The sequence below is a fragment of the Plecotus auritus genome (genome assembly GCF_963455305.1).
Source record: "Plecotus auritus genome assembly, chromosome: X".
Lineage (NCBI taxonomy): Eukaryota > Metazoa > Chordata > Mammalia > Chiroptera > Vespertilionidae > Plecotus > Plecotus auritus.
Window position 1 is genome coordinate 83,921,319 of NC_137784.1, and position 15,260 is coordinate 83,936,578.

At 47.0% G+C, this 15,260-nt stretch overlaps 1 protein-coding gene across 9 annotated transcripts in view; it reads left to right on the forward strand.

Annotated features, from left to right (window-relative positions):
- FRMPD3 (FERM and PDZ domain containing 3) overlaps window positions 1–15,260 on the forward strand; it is a 177,989-nt gene that overhangs the window by 49,660 nt on the left and 113,069 nt on the right. For 3 of the 9 annotated variants that reach the window (XM_080653054.1, XM_080653057.1, XM_080653058.1), the window contains one exon: window positions 6,062–6,136. The exons of 3 other annotated variants lie outside the window; for them this stretch is intronic. The gene's annotated coding sequence lies outside the window, so the exon portion shown is untranslated. Of the gene's footprint in view, window positions 1–6,059; window positions 6,137–15,260 lie in introns of those variants that run through there. 3 more of the 9 variants (XM_080653060.1, XM_080653061.1, XM_080653062.1) reach the window with 2 other exon arrangements.

Below are 15,260 nucleotides of genomic sequence, written 5' to 3' on the forward strand. Positions count from 1 at the left end.
GATTTTTAAGTGTTAGCAATGAATTTTTTAAAAAATTGAAAACACTCTGCAAGCCAAATAAGATACATTGACTTTTTAGCTCAGAGACCTTTGCATAAATAACTTTATCTCTTGAGCCTCAGTTTCCTAATATACAAAATAGGGATATTATTAATACCTACTTCAGAGGGTATGAGGATTAATGAGGTCACAGAAGTGAAATGCCTGTCACTCAGTAAGTGATTAACACATGATAGCTATTAAGATGATCATTATGTTCCAGTCTCTTACCTGAGGAGCATCTCTTTCTAGGTGACTGGCATGAAAGGCTCTACCCTTCAACTTCAGAGAGACCCCATGCCTTTATTCCATGCCTTATTCAGGGAAATTTAGCTCCATCTTTGCCAGCAGAAGATACTAAAAATAGCACAGAGCAATTGGCCAGCATGTATATATGGGGACTGCGGTTCCTTCCTTCCTTCCTTCCTTCCTTCCTTCCTTCCTTCCTTCCTTCCTTCCTTCCTTCCTTTCTTCCTTCCTTCCATCTTTCCTTCCTTCCCTCCTTCCTTCCTTCCTTCCTTCCTTCCCTCCCTCCCTCCCTCCCTCCTTCCCTCCTTCCCTCCCTTCTTTCCTTCCTTCCTTCCTTCCTACATATTTTTATTGATTTCAGAGAGGAAGGGAGAGGAAGAGAGAGATAGAAACATCAATGATGAGAGAGAATCATTGATTGGCTGCCTCCTGCACGTCCCCTACTAGGGATCCAGCCTGCAACCCAGGCATGTGCCCTTGATCCGAATCAAGCCGAGGACCCTTCAGTTCACAAGCTGACACTCTATCCACTGAGCCAAACCGGCTAAGGCCAAATTTCTTTCTTTATACTCCCTTCACACAGCAAACCCAGTGCTGACTGATTTACAAAGACAGGCTGGGGCTGGGATGGGCTGAGGAAGTCTTCAGAATGATCTCCTTCAGGCAAAAAGGAGGAAACTGAGACAGAGTTCACATCCTACTCTACCTTCAGTTCCTATGGGGGGCGCCCAAGACTTTTAAGAAAGTTCTCAGCTGCTAAAGCTTTTATGCTTTCATCTATTATTTTTACCTCTTCCTTTCAAGCAGTGGTTCTCACCCCTGGCTGCACATTAGAATCACCTGAGCAACTTTTAAAAAATACCAGTGCAGGGACCTAACCCTCAGAGTTGTAAACAAAATTTCATATGGGTATGTGTGCATGCATGCAGTTTTCTCAGGACTTCATTGGGGCCTTAAAGGGCAGTGCCAAAGAGGAGTGCCATAAGCATGTGGGTACTATGGGAAAGACCTGTCATTCTAGGCCTGCTTGGCCATCACACAGTATCTATCTGCATAAACTGATCTTTTCACTTCCCTGATCCCTGGTTTTCTCACCCATCCCACAGCAATCAGTAATCACACCTGCCTTTTTTATGGCAGTTATGAGGATGTACTGAACTACTAAAGCATGTAGAAGAAAGGGCTTTGAAAAAGCCCAACCCCCTCTCCACAGGGGATGGCCCGTTATTACAAAGTTAAGGAGGGTGTGGGTGGGGAGGTAACAGAGGCAGCAGGGAGCACTACACATCAAGAAAAGGCCATGCATGTTAACAAAGCAGCTCACAAATGAGAGCAAATTAATACAGGGCCCAGCGAGAACAGAACATTCGCACTGCAGGGGCAAAGCACCCATTGGAACAGTTAGGCCTTGGCAGGTAAAAGGAAGTAGAATAGCAGAGAGAGGAAGACAGGGACCAAGTGAGGGGAGTTTTCAATGCTAGGGAGGATTGCTTTGGCTAAGAGAAGAAGGGAAGGGGTCATCCATGAAGGAGGGAAAGAAAATGGTGGTAAGTATCCTCTGTGAGCCTGGGGAGCAGGACTAAGCACCTGACAGCCCTTGGTGGGGAAAACCAGTGGGGGGCACAGAATCAGTGCCCTGCCTGGCCAGACAAGAGTGGTGTCATCCTCTGTCAACTGGATCCAGACTGCAGGGCAAAGGGTCACAGGACAGCTGCTGCTAACTACAGAGCCAGCCCCCATCCCCTGCTGCCTTCTTTTCTTTCCTTGTATGAAATAATCAGGGCCCACCTGACTCAGAGGCAGAGCATGGGGCATACATCAGTTCAGAAAGTCCTAGTCAAATCTTCAGGGAGATATGGCCTGGGAAGAAATGGCCCTAGAACTAGAGCAGTGTCCTGGAGGGTCCCTACAGGGTCAGGCATTAACCCTTTGGTTGCTGGATTGGAAGGCACTGGGGACAGTTGGAGGGCATTCAGGGGGTCTTGGGTTAGCAGTTGTTTACTGATAACTAAGTCAGGAATGTCAGATCTGAATAAGTGTGATGGTGGCACAGGTGTTCATGTGGAATGTCAGGCCTGATCCTGGGACAGCTGGAATCAGTCCTGGAGGGTATAGGGAATTTGCAGGTAGATAGTTAACCGCTGGGGACCTGAAGAGTCCTGTCTGCAAGATTGGATGAGAGACAATGAACAACTCTCTCAGCTGTTCTCTAGCAAAGGTGGGTCAGGCACTGACTACAATTGTTGAATAGCAGCACCAGGCTCATACCCATAGTACCAACCTTTCATACCCTTCTAACTCCCATGCATACACAGTGCCATGCCTAGTGTCCTGGAATGGGGGTCCAATCTGGAGGGAACATCAACCTATTTCAGTGTCTTATACCCTAGAATATGAGCCTATTAGAACAGGAAGGGGCTCTGGAAATCAGCTAATCCAGTGTTCTCTATTGACATATGGGTAACCAAGGCCTAGAAAGGGAAAGTATAGGCCTTATATATAATTAGTGCCAGAACTGGGGAAAGCAGGAAAGCGACATAAAGAAGCCCAGCTGTGGGCCAGGGCACCTTCAGCCACCAGGTCCCTACTCCCAGCCTGATGTATTGTCTATTACTTTCTTTGCTATTATTCCAAGTCTTCATTATAGTCAAGGGAAAATGCCAGAATATCCCCAGGGCCAGCCTTACACATAGGTAAACATGATATGATCAAATATGTTTCCTCAATGGCTTGTCATTGTGCCTGAAATTTCACCATCAATGATTCATTCCTTTGGAGCTTGAAGCTATCTAGTCTTTCAAGGGGATAGAGATGGGGAATTTATTGACAATCACTGAGAGAAAAGCTTTGCAAATTGGACTCGGGTTATATAGCTGAGGGACACCAGCAGCAGCTGGCCCAGGGAAGAAGAGCAGGATAAGGTGGGCATGGGAACTCAGGGTGAGAATCTGAATCCAGGGCCCTGATGGGGCAAGGAAGGGGTATTTGATACACCCACACCCAATGCTTTCATTATGCCATGGCTGGAGCGCGCATAGGAAGCATTTCCCCAGGAGACTGTACTATAATCTGGGAGGCCTCAATCACTGCTGTGTGGCCCACACTGGGGAGAAAGGGCAGGAGAGTGAAGGATAACATCAGGCTGTCTGCAGTGGCCGCAGGGGCACTTATTAAAAGGAGCAGCCTGTGCAAGATGGATGCAACAAGGGAATCTATGAAGACATTGAGAGGAGTTTCAGCAGCAAGATGAATGGTCTCTGACATTGCCAAGGGAGGCTGGGTGTAGAGTCTGTCTGTTCTGCACTTCCCCCAGGGACCTGCTGGCTGAAGATGCCCTGGCCCACAGCTGGGCTTCTTTCTGTCACTGCCTCTGACTACCATTTTAGTATAACTCCAGAGCTGTGCAGTGCAGCTTTGGGCTTGGCTGGCCATGGTGTGCAGGCTCCTGAGCCCTCCCTGTTTTGCATGAGCTCTAGCATTTTTTATATCAAAGGGACTTCAGGGTTATAATCTGATGGGGAGGGGGAAAGAAAGGAAGGAGGCTAGTGGGTAGGAAAGGGTAGGGAAGAGTTCTGGTAATTTGGGGATTTGTCTTGAAGCTGCATTTGCATAGCAAGAATGATACTGTAATTTAAGGTTGTAGATCAGTTTTGGGTGGCTTGCAGAGAGGATCAGAGCAAGCTAGAGACCTTTCCAGAGGCTCCACTAGTTTTGTTGTAGATCTCAGCTATCTGGGCCCAATCCAGAACCCCTAGCTTCCAAAAAATAGAACATCCACCTTCAAGGCCACCTTCTACTACCTGACATGAGCCCTGTGCTTCCTGAAGGGGTATCTCTGGGAGCCTTAGGTGGTTTCCACCCAGACACATGCAGTCATGGACTTAGGTGGGCTCAGGTGGGAGGATAATGTTGGTATTCCCAGGAATTAGAGACCCAGAGCCAAGATTGCCCCACTGGTTCCACTCAAGTCCCCCAAACAATATCCCTGGCTTAAGGCCAGGTCGTCCTAACCTAGGTGTCATGGGCACTGTTGAGGGAGGACAATATTTCATAGAGCAGAGACTCTTGCCCAGGTGCAGGATCAGTGATTCGGGGAAGATGAAATTCAGTGCAATGAATTTAGGAGAGTACAGGATTTCTTTTAAGCTTTACTTCCCAGTAGCCCCTTCCCACCTTGGAAGCAGATTAATCCCTGCCATTTGTCTAGTGGCTTTATACTTTTCAAAGCGCCTTCTCATCCATTATCTCCATTGAGCCTCAAAAACACCCCCATGAAGTAGGATAGGAAGGTGTTATTAGCCCTGTTTTTGTGTGTGTGTGATTTTTTAAAATATATTTTATTGATTTTTTACAGAGAGAAAGGGAGAGGGGTAGAGAGTTAGAAACATGATGAGAGAAACATCAGTCAGCTGCCTTCTGCACACTACTCGGGATGTGCCCACAACCAAGGTACATACCCTTGACTGGAATCGAACCTGGGACCCTTCAGTCCGTAGGCTGATGCTCTATCTACTGAGCCAAACCGGTTAGGGCTATTAGCCCTGTTTGACCAACAAGAAAACTGAAGTCCCAAAAGAAGACATGACTCATCCAGGATCACATAGCTATTTAGTCAAAGAACTAGAACTTAATATGTGTTTCCTAATTTCCAGCCCTGTGTGCTTTCCACCTCCCATGTAGACTCCCACACAGAACCACGGTGGTGCCCAGCACCTAGCACTGTGCCTAGCATTAGTAGATGTTAATAAATATTTACTAAATGAATAAATAAATGGATAAGCGGGGGCAAGGCAGGAAGAATACAAGTCCCGAAACTGCTCTTTTATTTTATGACCAGAAGAAAAAGGCAGGAATATTCCGTTATTTCATCATTTTAACCAGGAAGGAAGAAGAGATCTTACCCATTTCACAGGTATTATTGTCAAGGCAGGGAGGTTGAGGTAGCTCCCACAGAGAAGCCACAGGACTTAATTTCCCACCAAGGCTGCCTTCCACTCATCCTTTAAAGAGGGTGATGAGGACCCTCACTCAAGTACCTGGAAGGAGCCTCTGCACCGCACCTTTGACCCTTCTACCATAACCCAGATCTCACAGGCTCAGTGCCTGTCTCGTGGATGGCACCTGGACCCAGACTATCTCCTATTACACTTTGTGTCTCCTGAAAGGCCTGGCACATGCATCCCAGGGACCCACCTCCACCTCCACGCCACAGATCCCAGCCTCACTGACAAGGGGTTGCCACTTGTCTCTGGTCCTGCCAGAAAAATGGGAAAACAGGAGGTGGAGACACGGGTATTCCAGTGTGTTTTTGCGGTAGCACAAAAGTGACAGGCAGCGGCCAATTTGAGATCCCTCTGGTTTCAAATCTTGGCCCTACCTCTTATTACTGGCTCGTGTATCTAGGGCTATTTGCTTTGCTCCCCTGAGCCTTGGTTTTGTTTTCTGTACAATGGGGAGGATGCTGGGGTGAGAAAATGAATGTAAAGCACAATGCCCAGTAGCTGGATTATCCGCCAGTCTGTGTCCTTGGAGCCCTCCCTCCTCCGCTGCCGGATCCTCCGCGGGGGGCCGTCCAGTGTAGGGGGGGAGGGAGAATCTCCTCCGCGGTGGATTGCTGGCCTGCAGAGGCAGCAGATACCCTGTTTACCAGCTACCTCTCTAGTTCGCCACCTCGTTCGAGGCACTGGGCTGAGCCAGTTGCCTCCTTCTTTAAGATTCTGGTCACAGCAGGGGCTAGGTTTCTAAGGCAGGCGTGATCTTTCTCTTCCTACAGACGCCGCCGCTGCCCTCGGCGCTGGGCACAGCCAGGGGCAGCGCAAGGGGAACGCGGCCTGGAGAGACCCCGACAGTAAGTACCGCGCTCAGAGCAGTCGGGTTTGGGCTCACCTGGGAAAGGGCCAGAAAGCGGGGCTAGTGGCTAAGTGAGGCTGGGATCTGTGGGGTAGGAGGTCAGCAACCAAGTGTCGAGGTCCTTGCCGGCTTCTCAAAGTGACTCAGGGTAGCGCTAGCACAGGCCTCTTGGCGCCTGCTGTGGATGGACTGAGTTGGCACCTCAGGAGCTGATGTCTCCCTACCTCCACTCCCAGTTCCCAAAGAGCCCTTCCGGTCGTCAGGCCACCTGCGGGCCCTTGGTGGCGCTTCTCGAGAGGAAACTGGAAGGCAAGATGAGCAGGGCTTGGGTTTTGTATGCCCATAGGAAAGTGGCGGGGTGAGCAGGAAGTTTGCCGCTGGAGGGGGCAGCGAGGAGAGCTAGAAGCCTGGAGGGCAGTAGAGGCAACCACCAGCTTGGCTAGGCTCCGCCAGCCCTAGCAGGCCCTGCCAGCCCCGCACCCACCCCCAAACCTCATCCCCAGCAGGGAACCCTGTGTGGAAAATGAGGGGCATTCTAGTTACCGTCTCCCAGTGCCTTAGCCTCTCTAGGTCCGCAGCATCCTGGCTGGCCTGCCTTCACATGCATGCATCAGCGTTCCCTGAGCTGAGAAACAAGCCTACCCTATGAGGTGGTGCATTACTTATTTAAAAAGAAAAAAGAAAACCTTGGCAAGTGGGAATATGCAGGTGCATACCTGTCTCTTTTCTTAAGCTGTGTAAAATTCAAGTGATGGGGGCATCTGAGATCACAAAGGTGAGTTTATAAGAAGATTTTGTATACAGTATGAACAGTATCTGGCATACACTCAGTGCTTTCTATATGCCAGGCATAGTTTTACCTGCTTTACATGCATTATTATCATATTTAATCTTCACAACAACCCTGTGAGGTAGATCTTGGTATTATCCCCATTTTACAGATGAGGAAATTGACATAAAAATTGAGAGGTGAAAAAACCCAAGGTCCCACAGCTACTGAGAAGCAGAGCTGGGATTTCTACCCAGTCTTACTTCAGCATCCCCGATGTTAACCACTAGAAATAGGATAAGTTGTCTTTAATGGAGTAGTCAAATAGAGTTTGCTTTCCCCACAGCAAAACTTATTTTAATTTGTAAGTCTAAAGTCTTGGCCCAAGATCCAAAGAAATTTGAACCAATTTTCAAATCATCCCCATTACATTTTGTGGAGAAAGGCAAACCCTGTGGGCTATATTAAAACAGCAGGTCCTATTATTAGTAGGTGCCTAAACAGAACAATGGTAATAATAATTGCTAATAGTTATTATTTATTGAGCACTTAACATTGGATATTTAATCTTTATGTGCTTTGAAGTATGTGATATAGTGAGTCCCATTTATAGATGAGGGAACTGAGGCCCAAAAGGTTAAATAACTTACCAGAATTGGGATTGTAGCCCAGACTAGTAAAGCCCAGGTCGGAACTAACCTTGGCAGATTGGTCCAAGAGGCAGAGCTTGAGCCATCGCCTTCCCCAGTTGGGCTCTAGGAGTCTGGAGCTCTGCAATGTTTTCTCCTTTCCTGGGCATCCGTTTGCATTAAAGAAGGGATTGTGCAGATTGTAAGAGAAAGGGCTTCCTAGAGAACATAGAGTATTCTGCATGGATTTGGGTTTTGTTGTTGTACTAAATGCCCTGCCTGTAACATCAATAAATTGTTCTGCTTTATAAATTTTATTAATTAGACAAGTGTCTGGTCTGCTGGCGTTTAGTTGTTAATCTGTCATTATGGTTCTATGTGAGTATCCCTGTTAGGAATTACTTTCTAAAAAAGTTTTTAGAGCCTTGCAATGCTGAGCAAAGCCATCTTTCCACCTCCTGGGGAAGAGGAAGGGGCTTGTTTCTTGGCCAGGACATCATGAGCAGGAACTGCAGCTGATACATTAGCAGTATTGTTGTGCCTATTGATTTTCACCCCTTCTTTCTTCAGGCTGGCCCCTGTGAATGTGGCTATGTCCCCAGGGGATTTTCCTGCTCACATTTGGTACTGCAGTAGGGTTGTTTGTAATTTCCCACTGTTGCCCTAACCCTATCATAGAGCTGTCTTCCATGGAGTCTCTTCAATGTGGGCATAACCCACGCATGTGAGCTTCTTGGCTTGGCCTTCATTACCATGGCTGGATTTCAGTGCATCTGCTGGTCGTCTACCCTTCCTGCCTCCTTCTGTGATGTGAGAGGGGGGCCTTCCATGTGTAACTTTTGAGTGGTGCATAGGATGTGTGACTGGTAAGCCCAGTGCTGAGCTATGTCCCTGGTTATCTCTGTAGCCTCTTCTGAGTGCACCAAATGCACTGCATTATCTCACACAGCCACACAAAGGGGCCAGTGGCTAACACAAGTCCTCTGTCCTCACTCCTGCAACCAGAAATGAAAGTTTTCCTTAAATGTTCCCTGAATCTGTTCTATGATTTCTTCTTTTAATTTAATTGGCTTAAATACCTAGAGGTTTCCCTCTTTACGGAATCTTCTTTATTTTTGCTGTCATATTTGACATTCCTTTACTGGAACGTACTTCCCTGCCTTCTGTCTGCTGGACTCCTATTCACCTTCAACACTCTGCTTCTGGGGGTCATGGGGGCAGGAGACAGGGCCTCCCCCTGTGCTCTCATAGCATCCTCTGCTGCCTCTTTCGGTGCCAGTTGACACATGGTTTTATATTTGTCTGTTTACATACTTGCCCCTACCTCAGACTGCACCTCTCTGAAGGGAGAGACTGGGCCTATTTACCTTCATATCTCGAGTATCCAGCACTAAGCCTGGTACATAGTAGATGCTCAGTTAAGTTTTGTTGCATATATGAATGAATGCAATCTAAAAGCTGCTGGAATGAGGCTGTGACTCACAACAAGGGACTATCCTGTTTGTTCCCCTTACAAGAAGGAAGATGGGAGCAGAGCTTGCATTATTCTGGAAGAGTCCCAGCTCTGTGGGTTTTAATCACTAAAAAAATATAATTACTGTAATGCAAAAATCTGAATGCTTGGGGAAGGGCTTTTCTGGTTAATAGAATGTTCTGGGAAACTAAGGATTGGGGGGAGGGGGATCATTTTTCCTTACCCTTTTTGGTTCTTTCTAAAAGGCCTGGGTCTGCTTTCCTTACCTTAGTGAGTTAAGTCTGGGGTTCATTTTTGAATCCCTTTAAATCCTGTCTCTCCCCAGTCTCGTTGCAGAGTAGGATTCAGTCTTCTTACCACCCTCACCCCCATCCTCATCTAAAGACAAGGCCACAGGCCCTTTGAAGTTGACAATTTTAATGCTACTCACTTCCAGGAAACAGACAGGGTGTCCTGACTAGCACCATGAGTGTTTGGGTACTAATTCATGCCCTCTGACATAATAACTCAGCACCTGCTCTTGCCCTTGGCTTTTATTCCTAGGGGGAGTGTTCACCAACTTTGCTCTCCCTTTCCTGATCCCATAGGATCTTACCTTTTCTTTAGAAAACACCTTATAATTTCTTCCTCATTCTCAGCAGGAAGATGCAATTGTGCAGAATAGAAGGTGTCTCATTGTCCTCATGGTATAGTTGGCATCTCTGAATACCTCCAAATGGCGTGACATGAGTTTACCAGGCCTCTGCTCACATGACCTCTTTTGTTGAGTTGCTTCTTAGTCTGATTTTTCCCTGCCCCAACTCTTGGGTGGACAGCTTAGAGATGGTGCACAGGGCAGAAGCCGAGGGTTGCTCCTGTTCGCACCCTCACAGGAGGTCAGCATGGTGCCTAGGCTTCAGATAGTACTTTCATGATTGCAGGCAAGGAGGGGAAAATGGGCATCTAGGCAAAACAGCAGGATAGATGTACCTGTCTCTGTCCAGCTATGACTAGATTGGACTGCCTTTCTCCTCACAAGCTTACCAAGGGGGCTCTGGGAAGAGGACGTTATGCCCTAGCAGAGCCAGACATGAGAAGAGGAAGATGAGAAAAGGTTCACTCACTGTCTCCCTGGGCTGGCTCCAACTTCTTGTTTCCAAGCTAACCTCTCCCCAGCAGCCCCTCCCCCACACTGAGGCTGTTGTTTTCATGCCTCCTGCCACAGCCCCCCTGCTCCCCTTCTGTCTCTGGGCCTGTTCTCAGTGCTCTCCCTCTCTACTTGCCCAAATGTGGCCCCTTCTGTAATGCCCAGCTGCAGTCCTCCTCTAGAAAGCCTTCCCCTGCTACTTCTGGATGTCAATAGAGGGTGGACAACAGTGAAGTAAATAACTCCCAAGATCCCTGCCAACTCTGAGATTATCCAGCTGTTTGACCAAAGTCAGGAGTTGGGGGCATCCCAGGCTTGTAGTCCAGGCCATCCATGCCTGGTAGCCTCACAGAGAAGAGGGAAATGACACAGTCAGCCAGCCAAGTAAGCACTCATTTGGCTTCAGGAGGCTTTGCTCAGAGTCCTGTGCAGCCGCTGCCTGCCAAACAGCCCCCAGAGTGCTGCTGTTTGAGCCCTGGGTCTTTGGCTGCTGGAGGTAGCTACTTGTTGGGATATTCCCAACAGCTCCTGCCCACACCTGCTCTCTATCCAGCCTCCAAGCCTTGTTTATAGTTCAGCCCTTGGCAGACTAGTGGCTAGGATTCAAGAGGAGAGAGAGAGCTGGGTGGCCAGGGACTCTCTCCTGGCTTAGCATTCTGTCCCTGAGCTCTGCAGCCCAGCTTCGCCTCAGAGAGATGTGTTTACCAAGGGGAGGAATTCAGGCCTGCAGCTCCCTAACCTGCCAACTCCACTTTTCCCATCATGACCATTCCCTCCTGCCATCTGGAATGCTCTCATCTTCTTGTTTTCTCCTGTAGATCTCCTTCTCTTTCACAAGAAAAAATATAGCCTATGGTGGCTGGGGAATATAGCCTACGTCAGGACAGTGGCCTGGGTCTCTTCATCAGGCTGCTTCAGTTGCCCCTTTCTCGTCACATCCCCAACTGTGAAATGGAGAGGGTGCCATCATGCTGTTGGTATGGCATAATTGCAGTGTTCCTCTCCAAAGAGCTTGATACCAGAAGGCTCTCATTACCATGTGGTCCTTTCCCAGTAGCAGGAGCCTGAGTGGGGAGGGCAGCTCAAGGACATTTAGAGAACAGTAGAATCACTGGAGTGGGTCTCCTAAAAGCTAGAGTCGATGGGCACAAGTTCTCTGTCAGGCTTGCCTTCTTCAAGCCCGTCCTTTCTTTTTCACTGTCTCTAAGGCCCTGCTCTTGTCCCATTTCTCTGCTTCTGTCTGGTTTTCTCTGCCTGGCCTTGCCTCTTCCCTCCCTCTTGGCTCTCTCTGGCCCCTTTTCCTGCTCATCTGTCTTCCCCTCCATTTCTCATCTCTTCTGCTCTGGCTCAGACAATCTCTGTCTCTGCCTCCCTCAGAAATATTTGGTGTGGTATGTGGAGGGTGGAGGCTGGGGTGCCCAGGGCTATTTGGAGTGACATGACAACTCCTTCAAGCTCTTGTGAATATTTCATTGCTACAGTTGCCCCTCACTGCCTCTTCCAGTGACAGGTGAATGGGGGATAAAATGCAAGGATCTCCCCACTAATTCTGTCACAGCTCAGTGGCAGCAGCTTCAGACCTTATGAACCACAGTGCCATATGGCATCAGCCTCACATCTGGCACAGCCCTCACATCTGTCACCAGGCTGACAGCCCTAGCATACAGGGTTTAGGAGCATGACTGGGCCTATTAGACAATGGGACTGAGTCTACTGGCTATGTAGCCCCTGAGGGGAGAACTCGGGAGGGGAGGGAACAACTGCCAAGCAGGTCCTCTGCAGTGTTCTCTCAGAAAGCATAATGGGGGTTGGAGTTTTGTGAAGTGACCACAGACTCCCAAGTATTTGTGGAAGGACAAGTGGATTTGGTTTACCTGTTTATGACTTGCTAGAACAGGAGACAGGTGTCTCTATCAAGGCCACTGGGTAAGAGCATCTGTTTGGACAACCAGAAAATGAATCATATGCCAGCAGGTTTTCCAGAAGATGCCTCTCCAAGTTCAGCTGAGGAGGAAGTTGCATGATCATGAAGACCTGGAGGGAAAGAGAGAGGTAACTCTAGGGAAAGCACCCGTGTCTACCCAGAGATGTTCAGGACTAGGAAGGACTATGAAGTTATCCTGACCCTCACCCCATCCCCAGCCTCTGGTCATTCTGAAAGAAAAGTAGCTTGCCCTTTAAAGAAACATTTTTTCCCGGATAGGAAATATCTGTTAGATTTCCCACCCTGGTATCCATAAAAGGATGGGAACCATTCTAGCTCCCATTTCTTCTTAGATTGTAACCCTCCTTGGACTCTTCTTTTTGCTCCATTTTCTCCCAACGTTTATCTTTAGCCAGAGATGTTGAGGGGTTTTCTCTCACCAACCAGACTCCTCAGCCAGAAACCCATCTTTCACAGAGATAGAACCCAGTAGGCATTTGATAATGACTTGTATGGAATAGCCTGAGGATTCTAATTTGTATGTCTCAAAATCACTCCTATCCATGCAACCACTGAGCCATTTAGAAAATATTTATTAAGCACTTACTTTGTGCCAGGTAGCATACTAGGTGGTGGAGATACACTATTGAACAAGAGAGACATAGTCAATACTCTGGTGGGGTTTACAGCCAAATAATCACATAAATGAATATATCATTACAGATCATGATGAGTCTCATGGAAGAAATGAATAGGTTACAGGAATAGGGAAAACCACAGAAGAGTTCTCAGGGAAGACTTCTGTGAGGAGGTGATATTTAAGTGGATCCTGAAGGATGAAAGATCAGTCACATGAAGAATGGGAAAAGAGGTTTCCAGGAAAAAAGCAATACCAAGTGAGAAGGCCCTGAGGTGGCAAAGAGCTTGATGTGTTCAGAAACTGAAAGGAGGCCAGTGGGGTCATATTGTTCTAGGCAAGCAAAAGAGCATCATAAGAGGGGTGTGGCAAAGAGAGGCCATGGAAAAAGAGTTTGGATGATCTTCACTTGGGAAACGTCTATAGGGTTTGAAGTAGGAGTGTTAGATCTGATTTCTACTTTTGCAGTATCTAAAGAGACCAGAATTAGAAGGGGGCAGCAGTGGCTACAGAGAGACCAGAAAGGAGGCTGGTACAGCAATGAAAGGAAGAGATAATGGTGGCTTGAACTGGGTCATAGCCATGCAGATGCAGAGTGTTGATCAAATTCTGAAGGAACAGCTGTGAGGACTTACAGGAACATCAAATGTGGTAGGTGAGGGAAAGGGAGAAACAGGACTCAGGAAAAACTCTGGTTTTCTAGCTTGAGTCATTGAGGAAATGATAGTGTACTGAGATGAGGGAGTCTGAGGGAGGCCTAGGCTTGAAGAGGAAAAAAAACACACAAGAGTTCAGTTTGGGACATGTTAAGTTTGAGATTCCTGCGAGACATAAAATTGGAGATAAGAGAATAGGTAGCTGGAATATAGGAGTTTGAGAACATGCAGAAGAGGTGTGGGTAGAATGCAAATTTGGGAGTTGTCTGCATGTAGATTGTATTTAAAGCCAAGAGAGTGATGAGTTCACCTGGGAAAGAGAGTAGAGAAAGAAGAGAAGGCCTGGGACTAAGTTGGGAAGAACTTCAGTATCTAATGATTAAGTAGAGGAGGAGAAGCCACAAAGGAGAATAAGAAAAACTGGGCAGAAATGTAGTTGGAGAGTCAGGAGACAGTTACAGAAGCCAACATAGGTGAGCATTCCAAGAAGGAGGGAGTGGTCAACTTTGTCTAAAACCAGTGGTGAGAAGTTGAATATGATGAGGACTGAGAGATGACCTTAAGATCATTGGTTACCTTAACAGGATTGACTCTGTAGAGTAATAGATATGGAAGCAATATTATAGTGGTTTGAAGAGAAAGTAGGAAATGAAGTGGAAATAATGCATGGAAACCTCTTGAACAATTTGGCTGTGAAGGGGAGCAGGACAATGGAGCAGTTTAAGGGGAGTGTGGAGTGGAGGAAAGTAGTTTCTGTTTGTTTTCTTAAGGATAAATTATTTCCCTCACCATGCTGACATGATTCTGCAGAGGTAAACAGATTGATCATTTAGGGAAGAGGGTGAATGCCCAAGTGAGCAAAATCCTTGAGAAGATGCAACACAATGGTACCAGAGCATAAATGAATAGATCTGCCATTGATAGAAGAAAAGAAAGATCCTCCACTTTAATAGGAGGGAAAAAGGAATCATGGGTACAGATACAGACAGGGTAGAGTGTAGATTTGGTGATGGTCAAATGAGGGAGTTCTCATTTGATGGCTTTAACATATGGGAAAAGGTCATTAGCTGAGGCTTATTGGGACAAATGGGAAGGTGAGAAAGGTCAAGGTGAGAAGAGGATCTATGAAACAGTCATTTCAGAGAGTGAGAAAGTGGTAGCCAGACAGCATTGAGAGCCCATACCAGGTTTGAGACCATGAATATACAGTGAAAGCCATCTATCCAGTTCTGAGGTTTTTCTTCAGCTGCCTTCAGCTACTCAGATGCAGGCATGGAAAATGCATATGGTTGAGTCCATCAAGGAGTGAGGTTTTGCAAGGTGAGTATAACAGAGGAAGAGGAAGTAAGCGAGTTGAAGGTGTTTGCAAAAGAATGATCATAATGATAGGTCAGGCGCTCTAATCTGGATATGAAGGAAAGTGAAGATAAGAAGGAGCTTGAAGGAGAGTAAGAAAGTGAATAATTAGTGGTAAGTGCTTAGGGAAGAGATCTCTGGGGAGGTGACATTTAAGCTGAGACCTGAAGGTTTAAGATTCAACTCTAAAAAGAATGAAGGAAGAGATTTCCAGAAAAAATAAATACCAAGTGGGAAGTGAATATGTGATCATAATGTGTTTTGACTATTTCTACAGTAGGAGTCCTTGTGAAGGTAAACTGGTAGGACAGATGAAAAAGTAGAGTGGGATGTTGTCAAGGGAGATTGGAAGGTGGTACACTATCTGATGATAGCCCAAAGTCTAGGTGTGACAATGGAATGACTGAGCAAAGAGGAAGAAGCAGTTGTTGGGGGACTCTTTATCACCACATGGATGTTGAATTCCAATGATGATATCAAAAGTTGGAGAGGGAAAAATGGCGGCAGAATAGACGGACGTGTCCCGAGCCTTGTCCCGGAGCAAATAGAAT